General features: G+C 40.0%; 1 protein-coding gene across 3 annotated transcripts in view; it reads left to right on the forward strand.

Annotated features, from left to right (window-relative positions):
- Positions 1–4,001: 4,001 nt before the first annotated feature.
- DUSP8 (dual specificity phosphatase 8) overlaps positions 4,002–12,293 on the forward strand; it is a 132,554-nt gene continuing 124,262 nt past the window's right edge. For 2 of the 3 annotated variants that reach the window (XM_081935454.1, XM_081935456.1), the window contains exon 1: positions 4,002–4,260. The gene's annotated coding sequence lies outside the window, so the exon portion shown is untranslated. Of the gene's footprint in view, positions 4,261–4,698; positions 4,824–12,293 lie in introns of those variants that run through there. The other variant, XM_081935455.1, reaches the window with a different exon arrangement.

Below are 12,293 nucleotides of genomic sequence, written 5' to 3' on the forward strand. Positions count from 1 at the left end.
GATACATCATGTGACGCCACCTTGACAACACGAGTTTGACAGCTCTGCTTTAGGTCATATAAGAATAAGCTAGCAAACTGCCCTCATCTAACTTTTAATACAATAGGGTAGTTAAGCTCCATGGCTTCCAGCCAGGCCTGGTCCTTTAGTAAGACCTGTGAAGCTGAAATTCATATACAGGTAGTCCTCCACTTATAACCATTTGTTTAGCAACAGAACTGAAAAAAATGACTATGACTGGTATTCATACTTACATCTGTTGCAGGATCACTATGATCATGTGATCAAAATTCAAGCATTTAGAAACTGGCATGTATTTATGACAATTGCACTGTCCTGGGATCATATGATCACCCTTTGTAACCTTCCTAGTCAGCCTCTGGCAATGGTGAAGTCAATGGTGGAAGCCAGATTCGCTTATTGACTATATGATTAATAACTACAGTGATTAACTTAACAATTATAGCAAAAAGGTTGTAACATGGGGAAAAACTCATTCAACAACTCCATTGCTTAGCCACAGAAATTTGGGGTTTAATTGTGGTCATAAGTCAAGGACTATTTGTATCCTAAGTCCTACCTAAGTAGAATTATTAAATGTTAGGCAAAAGGCGAAAACACACCCCTTTTTGTCCTTATCTCTCAATCTGGCAAACCCAGCCTTGAAATCAAATATTGTCTGACTTTTTGAGTATCTTGTATTCATTTATTTATTTAGGTCTATTTTCCAACAGCGGCCATTCAAACATTTGTGTATTGTGACCTTGTAAAAATGACAGTTTATTTCCCTCATCCTCTGACAGCCTAAATTTATATGATTTAATTTATTTTCTGATCCCAGCAGTCAGGATTATATAAACCGGTTTATTAGACTCGAACGAGAGGGCATGTTGAAGATACCATCTGCCTGCGACTACATTTGGTGGATTCCAGGTGGTGAAAGGGATGCAATGGCTCAGTGGCTAAGAAGCTGAGCTTGTCAATCAGAAGGTTGGCAGCTCAGCAGTTCGAATCCCTAGTGTCACGTAATGGAGTGAGCTCCCATTACTTGTCCCAGCTTCAGCTAACCTAGCAGTTCGAAAGCCGTAAAAATGCAAGTAGAAAAATAGGGACCACTTTGGTGGGAAGGTAACAGTGCTCCATGCGCCTTCAGCATTTAGTCATGCTGGCCACATGACCACGGAGATGTCTTCGGACAGTGCTGGCTCTTTGGCTTAGAAATGGAGATGAGCACCGCCCCCCTAGGATGGAAAAGACTAGCACACATGTGCACCTTACCTGGGTGGTGAATCTTCTCTGTCATGGCATCCACCTTATCAGACATTCTCCCTCCTGACATTATATCAGTTCCATCACTTTTGCTATTTCAGAAGTCCCTCAAGATTTGGTTATGTCATCAGGCCTGATCAACCCAAGGAACCTGAGGCTTGATTAGATGGCTCCACTCTTGAGGCTGGATGCATTCGTTTTCTCTCAGTATGGGGTTTGCATACTTTTTAGTTTTAATTAATCTTTATCCTAATGTTACTTTTTAATTTTTTTAATGTCTTGTATGTGTGTATAGATAGGTAGGTAGGTAGGTAGGTAGGCAGGTAAGTAGGTAGGTAGTAGGTAGGTAGGTAGGTAGAGAGATAGAGATAGATAGACAGACAGACAGACAGACAGACAGACATAGATTACCTCTTGTGAGATGGATGGCTATGTAAATTTGATTAATAAACACATATAATAAAATCTGCTTCCATCCCCTTCAATCTAGGATATCTCAAATCTGTAGATCACATAATTTGTCCTACATTTTGGGACAGAAATATTAAATTGACGATGTCGACTACATATAACCAAAATTTGTATAAAATGTTTTATAGATGGCACTTTGCACTGGCAAGACTGGCAAAAATGTTTAAACATAGATCGGCTAAATGTTGGCAGTGTAGGCAAACATCTGGTTCATACTATCATATGTGGTGGACATGCCCCAAAGCAAGAAAATATTGGACAAAAATACATACATGGCTGGAAAAATGACACAATATACAGATTTGAAACCAGAGATATTTTTGTTGGGTATTCTACGATATTTTTGTTGGGCGTTCATTATCATAAACCTATGATAAAAAGACCACATATTTGAACTTGCATATCTTAACTGTAACTAGAATTGCATTCACGCAACAATGGAAAGATGATGAGATTGTGCCTGAGGGGAATGTGATCAAGAAAATTTTAGAGTGTGCAAAAATGGATAGATTAACATTTGCTATTAAGGATAAAGAAGAAATGGAATACTTTTTGATATGGGACATATTTTATCAATGGCTAAATAATAGAAGTTAGAAAGGAGTACAACTGGAGTACTACAGTTGTACTACAACAAATAGTAAAGAGGAAAGTTGTTAAAGAAGATGTCAAATGTTAAATATTAATGTTACGATATTGTTATGTTATATTATTAATATGATGGTGAGGAATAATAACAAAAATGTATATGATTACGTAAACACAATTGTACCCAGAACACAGAGTTCGATGAAAATTTGATGTTACATTAAAAAAACAAATAAACTTGGAAAAAAAATGTCCTACATTACTATAGTAAAATTTGAAAAGTACCGGTATGTTGCCATCAATTTCTACATAATTGCTAGCATATCTTCTTGAAAATGTACATTTGTTGGAAAAGTAGATGACTGAGAAAGAACTGGAAAAGCTTGGGCATGCCTTTTCAGAACAGATAAGGAACCAGTTGGATGCGGTATAATATTAAGACATGTCTCCTCAGAAATTACTCCTATTAAAAGCCCATACATCTATAACGAGGAGGGGAAGACATATATTAAACTGTAGCCTACACAAGACAGGAATTTGGGAGAGATCACAACTACTCATTCTCTTTTATTTCTCTGCTTTTTGGATTAAGAGTATTGTAGGATTAAGTGTACAAATCTCAGGTACAATTTTCCTGACTGCATATATGTCAGATATATCACCCAGGAAGGGAAAGAAAGAGCAACAACACCTGAAATGACAAAGCAGAGAGTGGATACTAGTTAAAATGGGAAGGGGGTACAGGGAGTTTGCTCAATACAAGCCAATCCTGGATATGATATAAATAAAATAACAAATACTGTGTGAGACGCTTGCCTGCATTATTGTTTATTGCAGGAGTAGCAGCACAACGATATCAAACAATTATGCAATGCAACTACAGATAGTAGCAGTATAACACAACTAGCCTATTGCTAGCCTATTCTCCTAAGAAGTGGCCATCTCCCCCAGTATTTGGTGTGTATTTTCCTCATCAAAGGCATGGCTGAAATTTGAGTGTCAGGGTTATGTATCGGAGGTTACTCAGTCCATCTCTGTAATTCAGAGTGGCGTCTTAATTCATTTTGAAACTAGTCAATCCACCTTCCCTTTGCTTTTAGCACTGTGGGAAGGAGAGAGGGAGCAATGTTCAGTTTTTCTTTCCAGCAGCAGGATTTATCTATGTGCCAACGACGTAAGCCTACCCTCCCTTCTGCAACAATAAATGGCATGCAGATTTAGAACGAGAGGGTTTGTATTATGTTGCTACAATCCCTCTGCACCGGCTTTCTCCCCCTCCTCTCCCCCGCCCCCCCCCCCGCTCCCCGAACACCGGGGCATTTCCTTTTTAAGAGCTTGCAAAAAAAAAAAAAAAAACACCTGAAAGGGAATGAAGCACAAAAAAGAATCTAGCCCCTTTTAAATTGCAATTCTGCCTGCCTGTCTCTCTTTAATCTGCACCCAAAGCCCAGGATCAGAGGCTGACGTCATCCTGCCCCTGAGCCTCCCTCTCTGATTGGCTGGGGATGACGTCAGGTGCTTTTTTTCAAGGCATGACCTAATCCTCAGTTCATTTTTAGTTCTAAAGTGCAACCTTCTGTCTTCCTGGATCCTTCAGCCCTGTTTAATGCTTATCTGTGCTATCCCTCCCCCCCACCCGCTCCCCACATAACACAGCGCGCGCCCGCCCGCCCGCGTCCCCGGTGCGGAAATATGCCTGCTCCCTAGTTTCCTCGGCTGGCATAATGACCGCAGTTCGGTGTGGCTGCGTGTTTGTGTTTGCAAAAGGCTGAGAACTTGCCTTCTCAGCGCTTGCCCAAGCCTTTCCAAGCGGTTCCCATCAAATCCTCTCGTAATTGTGGTTTAATCATCCTGGCGAATGTGCAGCATTTTGCAACTCGTCGGAGCGCTGCAGGGGCTTTGATCTTGGGCTGCGGAGGAAGTGCCAGGCGGGTAAGTGTTCCCACGTATGAAGGGGTTGCCTTGCATGAGAGCCGGGGAGAATAGAGCGGGGGGGGGGGGGGGGCTTCCTCATCCCGCACAGCACTGCAGGACCATTGGTACGTTGCGGGTCCGAAATCTTGTGGGAACCTGACAAGGATTTTCCCCCTGTATGTACCGCAATGCCTTCCACATCAGGATCCAAACGCCTCCTGCGTGCCGCAGATGGAAACGGGGATGAAATGTGGCTGCGGAATGGGTTTTGTTTACGCTGCGACGGTGCGTGAATTTGGTCTGCCTCCCCCCCCTCCCCCCCCCAGTAAGAGGAAGTTTGTTCGGGCGGGGGCACGTCCTTTGGTGGCGGAGTTTGCGTGTGCGCGTTTAATGCACAATTGCTGCAGGGTCGAGGAGAAACGCTCTTGCGGGCGTTCGCAAATCCGCAGCAGCGATATAGCAGCGATGCGGAGAAAGCAGACCTGCAACCAACCCATCGCATATTTATGACGTGTGTCGAAGTACAAGGAGGAATAAAGGGGGTTGCGTGGGGGGGGGGAGAGATACAGGTTATACTCAGGGTTAGTAAAAAAAAAAAAATCAGAAGATGGTGGTGGTTGTGGTGGTGAGTATGTATATTGAATAGCCTCTACTCCCCTTTATTGTCGTTCATGTAGAGACGCTTGGAAAGAAAGCCCAAAGGGAGGAGACCAGGTTCACACACTCTTTTTGGGATGCTGGCATTTGAAGGCTCTGATGCTCTTGGGAGGCGGGGCGGGGCGGGGGGGTTCACAGGACTGGCTATGCTCCTGATGCTACCAAGAGTTTGCTCAGCAGCCCCCAGAGCCTTGGCGATAGGGAACCCGCGCCTGTGCAAAGTTCCACTTGCTGGTGTCTGGTGTCTTTGGGCTAAGTCAATACATAGTGAATTAAAGAGATTCCGACCACAAAGCATTTGGAGCCAGGGCTCCTGCCAGCAACCGTGTTTATACTGTGAGTCAGCGCTTGACTACTCCAAAACACGGACTTGTAAGCCCGTGTAGCCCCTAGAAGGAAGTCTGCTAAGATTTGGCATGTAGTATCTAGGCCAGGTTGAAATCTTTCTTGTAAGAAAGAGTAATAGTGATGGAAAATGGGGATACTTAAAGATAAAGATCCTGGCTCCGCTATTGTATTGTGGTTCTACAACAACCAGGCCTTTTCAGCAGGTTTTCAAAAAATAATAATAGGTAGAACTGTCTTTATTTCCCTTTTACTAAAGGTGTGATGTGTGCTTGTTTCATAGCTTCATAGCATCGTTCTCAGCTTCATGGTCTATAAATTGAAGTTCTGTTTTTGATTAATTTGTAGCCTTAGAATGAACTGTAACATATCACTTCTAAAATTCTGCAAGCTTTTTTTGCAGAAGTTTTTGCAGATCCTCACTGAGCTATGGAAAAAAATCATAGAGGGGAAGCCCCACATTTACTGGATTTTGCAAACTAGAATTTGGCTGCCACATGCCTTCAAAGTACCACAGTTTACTTTTTAGAATTGTAGAACATCTAAGGAATTTAAAACATCTCCAAACCTACAGGAGAAGGTAGGCTATGAAGTAGTAAAGGTGAATAGGGATTTGAATCTTGATTTAGTGTCTATGTGGGCAGGTGGTTAAGGAGTTGAAATGGCACCAGAAAGACTAGTCATACAAGCTCGGTGGATGATTTCAAGCCAGCCATATTCTCTCTTTCTTTCTTTCTTTCTTTCTTTCTTTCTTTCTTTCTTTCTTTCTTTCTTTCTGTCTGTCTGTCTGTCTGTCTGTCTGTCTGTCTGTCTGTCTGTCTTGGTGAAGGCTACCTTACTAGTTCATTTTTCAGAAAAGTAGGAGGAAGGAGGGTCCCTTGAATTCTTCAATGCAAGGCTGGATGTGACTGTAATCATTCAAGCTGCTAAATCAAAGTGACTCTGAAACATGATTTAATGTCTGAGCCTGATATACTGTCTTGACGTAGAAAAGAGAGAAAGAGTAAATGAAAGAAAATTATTTTTAAACCCAACATGCATTTTGACCTTTGTAGTTCAACTAATATATTTTATATCTGGACATTTCAAATAGCACTTTTACTGCTGTGGATGAAAAAGCCCTTTGTCGGGAAGCTTAAAGAGCCTGTGTACACCCAAACCAAGGGAAGTGTGCTGAGCAGGCAAGCAGTGAGAAAATCTGATGGGTCAGCTGACTCATTTTGCATGTGAACGTGCAAGCCTGAATGAATTTATGCATTTGTGCCTGCGCAATTCTACGTATTTGTCTAGTGAGCATGCATGGATGTGAAAGGTATGATGGAATAAGAAGCTTTTAGCTACACTAGCCTAGTTGCATTCTGTTTGTCTTTCTGAAGACTTGAAATCAACCGTTATTAAAGATTACATACAATTACACACTGGCATATATTTTGCCAAAGGCTACCACATAGCCCTATTTTATTCCATTCATAAAGTCCCAAAGGGTTCAGAGGAGAGCAGCCCACCTCTCTTTCAGTCCTATTACAGATGTGGCTTGCAAAAGACACAGCTTCATTGATGCTTCCCATTCTCTGCATGCTTGCCTCCCTCCTCCCTACCTTTCCTTATAATCTATCGAGAGCAGCATAAGATCTCTGATTGCTCAGGCAGGCAGGTAGAAATGGCTGGTCAGCCGGAGAACTGTACATTTGGAAAAAAGCCACAATTACTGTACGGTTATTCAAAAGGCGGTACTATATCGGTATAATTTACGGGGAAGGTCTGTGTGTTGTGATTTATACTTGATTTGCATGCAGTCTCAGTCACCACGGCTGCAATGTATCTGGTCAGGAAGAAAGGCTTGACCAAGAGAAATCACCCTAATTCCAAATAGAGTCAGATCTAAAATGTGTACCGGGGAATTGAACCATAAGAGACAAGGGGAATCCAGAGGTCTTGCTGCTCCCCTGCAGAATATTCTGGCTAGGCAAGAAATCCATTTTCCTTTGTGATAGTATATCTTCTCCTGGTAAACATTTCCTAACTTTCAGTTTGATGCTGTCTGTGGCAGTCAAAGGCCCAGTCAGTTGCTAGACAAAGGACAATTTAGAAACATTTTTATTAGTGTGCAATTCTTTTGTAGCAATGAACAGCATATTTTACAGCAAATGCAAGGCCTTGAGCATTTAGAGTCTAACTAAAATAAGTCTGAACAAAGGTGGAGGATTTTCTTCGACACAATACAAAGCGTAATCCGGAATGACTCCATACACATAAAATGAGGAGGTTGAGTTTTGATCGATTCTTTTTCTTTTAACCAAAAATCATTTTTTGCTAAGCAGAGTCAAAGAGTTTGGTTTTTCATTGAGAAATATTTGAACCAATACAGAACTGGAACAAAACCAAGCACTCAAGGAAGCAAACATTTGAAATAAAACCCCTTTATTCTCAGACAAAAGAAGGAATTATAGCCATGTTGGGCTATGAGAAAAATGCAGATTCCACAGTTGGGTAATATATTTTTATTTGGACTAAGCAAAATAGCACCAGCATGATAGTGTTGTGGTATCTTCTCAGTTCTTCCAAATATAAAATAATAATAACCACCACAATAGTAATAAAAAATAACAAAAAGCAAAGCCCTGCAAAATAGAAATAGAACGACTGTGGCAAAGGAAAGCAAAAGTAATACCAATAAGTGCTTTGGATGCAATCTCACAAACACCTGGAGCATCACTTGAATACCATCAACATTGACAAAATCAACATCAGTCAGTTGCAACTTTACTTAAAACAGCTTACTACCTATGACAATACTTGTAACACCATAAAACATCAAGAACATCATCCTATCCCAGGCTCTTGGGAAGGACTCAACAGCTGGATAAAAATGCCAAATCCAATCTGAACATCTGGCTAACTGTGCGATGAACCATTATATAGGTAAGACTGTTATCCCAAACTATCACAGGATTTGGGCCACAATCAGTTCTGGTTCTCCGGTGCTGCACATGTGCATTTGGTGGATGCCCGGCCCCGTTGCACCGTACCAGTTGCAACGGTATCTGGAACCCACCACTGCACTGATGTCATCTAGCCCAAAATGAAGAGAGATTATTGCCATATCAGATTATGAAGACACATCCGAGTTCTTACATATATGAAGACAACCTTGGGCATGAAAAATCTACGGAATATTTAGATGAACTTGCAAACAGATCAGGCTTAATGAGTAAAAGTTGAGTTAAGGAGGAGTTAATAGGATATTTTACTAGAAAGCTCTTTAGAAGTGGCTTATTGTTATAAATATTTGTGAATTTGTGAGACTGAATGCTTTGTGTCTTAGATTCTTTAGCATATTATTAACCCTTGATTGGACCCTATTCTCATTCTCCATTTTTCATTCTTTGAAACTTTTGAGTAGAAGTCAGATGATTGGTTTCTGGACCAATTTACTGGCTATCATCCTACATGTCACTAGCCGCAAATAATCCTTTTTGGATTTAGATATCAGATTGTGTAAACAGGCCTGTTCTCCAAATGTAGTTCTCCGAATGTAGGCCTGACTCACACAGTAGGGTAGAAAGTTTTCAAGAACTCCTAAGGCCTGCTCTTTTAATTTGCCAAATAAATAATTCTAAAAGTTCAAAAAGCTTGTGAATTCTGATGGATCTTAATAAACACACACTCTGATTTTAGATTATTCTGGCAGTTGTTTCCTCATTGCTGTCTGCTCTGCAAATGAGATTAATATGGGTGACAACAATAACATCAGATGATTAAGATGGCACTTCGGTTTATTTGTATTTTGCTGTACAGTAAATTATTCAGTGGGCTGAACTTCATCATTAAGCTGATATTTAAGCTCATAGCTTACCATTATGAATCCAACAATCTAATTATAAATTTTACACTATCTCTGTAAATAGCACTTTCTTCTCAGCTATAATTGTATGCATAAATAACTTGGAATGACTTGGAATGAATTGTATTGAGTAGAATGGGACTTATTTCCAAGTCATCACAGTGAGTCTTTCACCTGATGTTGAACTATAACTCTGAGTATCACTTACTGAGTATCACTTACCATTGTAGTTGGGCCTGGTTGGATTTAAAGTTCAGAAATGTGTGAAATTCAGATTGTACCTACATAAAAGCAACTCTGTTGTTGCTTTTTAGTATAAAGTGTGTATAGGAGATGACCAGGTAGAGCTTGAGGGCAGGGTCAAAGGCATCATCAGTCTATAGTCCCTGCACCCATGAAAGAGACTTAAGCCCCCCTTCTCTGAAGTCTGTTGACTGTTATCTGGCACCAATTTGCCTTGACTGTTAGTAGATCAGATTCTTGTGTATAGGTTGAATGGAACAAACTCACAGTGCTTTTAAACTCTATCCTGGCTCCTGTTACTTGCCCCTGACAGTGTGAATGTATATACTATGTATATATATAAAGTTGGTGGTTTAGGGAAGTATAAAGACAATTTGCTCCTTAAAATATTCATTGTGCAGTATCTGTATAAATAAATCAGGATTGATTGAGAAAGCACTCTAGGTAAAGGTTTACTGACTGGAAATGGTGAAATGACGAATAGAACAGAACACATTAACAGAGTTAGAAGGGACATTGAAGGTCTTCTGGTCCAACCCCCTGCACAAGCAGGAGACCCTATTCCATTCTGGACAAATGGCTGTCTAATCTCTTCTTAAAAGCTACAGAGATGGAACATCCTCAACTTCTGAAGGCAACCCATTCCATTGGTTAATTGTTCTCACTGTCAGGAAATTTCTCCTTAGTTTGAAGTAGGTTCTCTCCTTCATTGGTTTCCATCCATTGTTTCTTGTTCTGCCTCCTGGTGTTGGGGAAAATACATTGATCCCCGTTTCTTTATGGCAGTCCCTCAAATATTGGAATACTGCTCTCATGTCAACCCAGTTCTTCTTTTCACTAGACTAGACATACTGAATTCCTGCAACCATTCTTTATACGTCTTAGCCTCCAGCCCTAATCATATTTGTTGATCTTCTCTACATCTTTCCAGAGTCTCAACATCTTTTTTATATTGTCACAATCAAAACTGGATGCAATATTCAAAGTATGGTCTTACCAAAGCATTATAAAACAGTACTAACACTCCTCTAGGCAGTCCCTTTACACATCTCATAACCTAGACTTTTCATTTTATATGTTGAAATCTGATGTGGTTAAAATATTGAGAATAGTAGCCACTGCATAGAATACTGTATATTCTGATAGAGCAGAGAAGACAAAAAATATCCATGTGCCATCTTAAGATGATATTTCATTGGGCTTTTTAAGTGGTGAAAAAATGTGCATGACATTTAAATAAGGCATCATACTTATACGTTCTTTCTGAATTACATTCAGGTTTCTGAGTATTTGTGAAAAATATGCATTAGTTCCGTTGCTGACATAATGGGCAGCGTATAATCTTTGCAATATTGCAGGTTTGTAGTGTCTTGCATCCTCATATGTGCAAAGGTTAAAACTGAAGCTGATGTTTCCATGACATACTTCTTTCCTGTTTCTTTACCTCATTCTAAATTTTGGAAAGAGAAGGGGAATTCTGTTAAAGAGCCGTTCAAGTTGAAGTAGAAAGGGCAAGGTAACATAAGTGGTCAGAACAGCAGTCCCCAGTCTTTCTGGCACTACAGACCAGCAGGGGCGGAAGGAGGGGATGGTTTCACACACATGCTTACCACTTATACAAATGGAACTCTGTGCACTCGCCCATTGCTTGTGCAGCCTGGTTCCCATTGGGCCATGGACCAGGGCTTGGGGATCCCTGGGTAAGAACTCATTGTGTAATTGGAATTTGCTGGTGGTTATGAATATAACTGATAGTTCAGCAAAAAAAAGTGCATCAATTTTAATATGAAGAATTATTTATTTGTTTATTTATTTTAATTTATTGGTAGCTGCCTCTAGTGGGTTGAGTTGGGTTTAAGAAGGCAAAGGGGGCTCTGAAATGGTGAATGTATTTTTCTGTTAATTAGCAACTCTTTTTCTTTTGGTGCCTTTGAATTGTTTTTTTTTTTACTTGTCATGGCTACCTGGGCAAAGCCTAGGAATTTTCTTGGCAAGATTTTTCAGAAGTGGTTTTCCTTTGCTTCCTTCCCAAGAAAGATAGTTGACCTCGTGTCTAAGACAAGAATAAAACTCATAAGAATCCCAGTTTCTAGCTTCATTCCTTAACAACGACTGTACACCATGCTTGCTCTCTTATATGTAAACCTGCTGCTTATATTTTAATATGCCTAAGTACATCTTTGGGGAGATCTTTGATTATATTGGTGAAGGATGGTAGAAATTGAAAGTTTGCTCATCTGGAAATGATCAGGTTAGGGAAAGCTTGTTAAGCATGTTTTCATATAGTACAGGTCAAGATACAAGATGGCATGTACAGCAGAAGTCCAACCCCTTATACATATTTTTGGTCTATGGCTGTCAATCTTTAATTTAATATAGAGTCCCCATGCTGTATAAATAAAAGGGATGGAGTTTGATTGCATGATTTCAGCCACCTTGTCCCCCATGGAGACCTTGATGGGTATTTGCATAATATATATACAAAATAATTAGGGATTATTTTGTATATATTTCCAGTCATTGTTGAAATCTTAAATCTTGCAGCTGAGCTAATAAAATCACAGGGACATAAGATTTGTTTTAGTGTGTTTATTTCTTTACAACTTGAGCAGTTAGATGAACCAAGACTTTATTTTGTAGCGATATAATGGAGCCTTCATGGTGCATTTATGCTGATTTAGCTATCGTTGGTTTATTCACTTTTCTGGCATGTTAGTGAAAACTGAAAGCAGATGCCCTCGTAAAGACAAAATGCTTTTGAAAATGTAATAGGCAGCGTTTGGCAATTTTCCTACAGACACAGAGTGGCTTCTTACAGTAATGTTAATGGATTGTTGAGAGAATAAAATTCCAGAATTTTGCATCTATCACCATCAAACTGAAACGAGAAAAGGAGGAGAAAATATAGTTAATAAAGCATATGTAGCAGAATAGCAGAAATATATAGAAATATACAGATGTA

Source organism: Natrix helvetica (genome assembly GCF_964273705.1).
Source record: "Natrix helvetica genome assembly, chromosome: 1".
Taxonomy (NCBI): Eukaryota; Metazoa; Chordata; class Lepidosauria; order Squamata; family Natricidae; genus Natrix; species Natrix helvetica.